General features: G+C 48.9%; 2 non-coding genes and 1 pseudogene across 2 annotated transcripts; 1 reads left to right on the top strand and 2 right to left on the bottom strand.

The window, feature by feature from the left end:
* Nucleotides 1–504: 504 nt before the first annotated feature.
* On the top strand, nucleotides 505–623 carry LOC136281443 (5S ribosomal RNA). The gene has a single exon (XR_010717763.1). It is a non-coding gene; the product is annotated as a 5S ribosomal RNA (ribosomal RNA).
* Nucleotides 624–1,606: 983 nt separating this feature from the next.
* LOC136281348 (U1 spliceosomal RNA) lies at nucleotides 1,607–1,770 on the bottom strand. Its single transcript, XR_010717697.1, has one exon. It is a non-coding gene; the product is annotated as a U1 spliceosomal RNA (small nuclear RNA).
* A 232-nt stretch (nucleotides 1,771–2,002) lies between these two features.
* Nucleotides 2,003–2,127, bottom strand: LOC136281440 (U2 spliceosomal RNA; annotated as a pseudogene).

A 2,127-nucleotide genomic window follows, 5' to 3' on the forward strand; every position in this document is an offset into this window, starting at 1 on the left:
GATGCCGAAGCATGCCCTGGGTGAGGGGGTGGTCGAGGGATCCTTCCCACGGTTTATGGTGGATAGTAGCAGGTCGCCCCCACAAGCCCTTGCGAGTCCCGCAGACGGTCCCAGAGGCTGACCCGTTTGGTATCTCCTCACTGTAAGATTTTAAAGCCAGATACACGCACCTACGGAGCTAAAACATTGTATAATAGGTTTTTAGGACACGTTATGTCTCTTGGGACCCCTCCCCTCCCTAGGGAATAGTGCTTCAAATCGATGCTCCTCAATGTGTTAACTGGGTTGAGGAAAATACATTAGGGTTAGGTAACGACTTCGGGGTTAGGGTAACCATTTCTTAGGGTTAGGGTAACAATTTCTTAGGGTTAGAGTATCGATTTCTTAGGGTTAGAGTAACGAAACTAGGGCTTTAGAATTTCAAATTCGCCTACACTCAGGGATGTGGCCGCTTTACAGCCTGAACCTGGCCGATAACAAGCAGAATTTCGACCCCATTTCCTCGTCTACGACCATACCACAGGGAAAGCACCGGTTCTCGTCCGATCACCGAAGTTAAGCCCTGTCGGGCGGGGTTAGTACTTGGATGGGTGACCGCCTGGGAATACCCCGTGTTGTAGGCTTCAATTTTTTGTCTTGCGAACATCTCTAAACGTTTTATCCCAATAAATAGCTCTCCATACACCACAATTTCACATAGAGAGCCGTAGGTGAGTGAGGAACAAAATCAAAGCAAAAAACGAGGGGGGGAAAACACCTTTTTGTCAAAAATCGGCCAGCTAATGGCGAAAACTCTAGTGCGATCGACTTTTCTTACAGAGCGCGCGCGAGCGAGTGAGCACGCGCGAGATGAACAGTTTATGATGTCAAATTCTACTTCTGTGATATCAAATCATTCCAAATAACGAACGAAAAAATGAATAGGAAAAAAACGCACACTTCTGAGACGCAGTTTTAAGCCATCGTGACGTGGCAAAACACTCGCACACTTCCAAGAGGAGGCGCGCGAAAAACGGCACTGAAAGTCGACAATGGTTGGATTCAGACTGCAAACGAATCGGGAAAAAGGTTCGATACTTTTACTACTCTGCTAGTTTGTTTCCTTCCCTCGTTCATTCGTTCACTCGCTTGCTCGCACAAAGGATACACTAACGATAGTAATAGACTTTCTAAAAGCGGCTCCAGTGACAATAAAACCGCTCAAAAGGTTCAAAGTGTACTCACGGTCCAAGTCGAATGCCCTTCTATGCTCGCTCGCTCGGTCGATCGGCCGTTTGGTTTCCTTTCATTTCCTTTCCCTTCGCGCGCATAGCACAGCACGGCACGGCACGCACAACCTGCAAATACAAACGAACAGGACTTTACACACAATAGAGCAGACAGGCCTTGAACAAAAACAGCCAGCAAAGTTACGCACCGCCCCGAAACTCACCTTGTTTCCTTCCTCCAGTCTCTCCAATGCACTTCTACCCCTCCAAACGTGCCAACACCTTGGCCAGTTGTGCGTCCTTTGCTTTCTTTGCAAGTCTACCGGTCCACTGCAAAAGCAAAAATACCCTCGATAGTCAGTAAGAGGGCCATATAGACATAGTTTGGATGACTTTTGCGGGGACGAGCGCGAACGCAGGTCCCCACTACCAGAAATTATACGCTCGAGTTACCCACATTTGGGGTAATCGCAAGGGTCAACCCAGTCGAAGTGCAATGAAAGGGCCTCGCCTTGAGAGGACTGCCTCCTTGATCACAGTACCTCCCGCGTCAGGTAAGTATGCTTTTTCAGCGTCTGCCCTCGGTGAAAAAATCCACTTACCCCTAGGTCCTTGTGGTAGTGCTTTGCGCACTTCAGAAAACGTAGGCCAGCGGCCGTTCCTGCCATTGTCTGTTGTCTGAATTATCATCCCTCTTTCACCTCTTCCCCCTCTAAGGGCGGGCGGGGCTCCTGTAAACATAAAAGAATGCTATACCGTTGACTTTGTTTTGGATTGAATGTGTCTTTCCCAGAGGGAAGTGGGCCGCACTCGGAGGTAGTGCTATACCGAGGCAACCCGTGGCTGGGACGAGGCAAGCCTCTTTTCCACAGCCCAGTTCCAAAATCAGTTTAATATATGAGCTGCTCAATGAGCAGCG

The sequence above is a fragment of the Pocillopora verrucosa genome, chromosome 5 (genome assembly GCF_036669915.1).
Source record: "Pocillopora verrucosa isolate sample1 chromosome 5, ASM3666991v2, whole genome shotgun sequence".
In the NCBI taxonomy this organism is placed as follows: domain Eukaryota; kingdom Metazoa; phylum Cnidaria; class Anthozoa; order Scleractinia; family Pocilloporidae; genus Pocillopora; species Pocillopora verrucosa.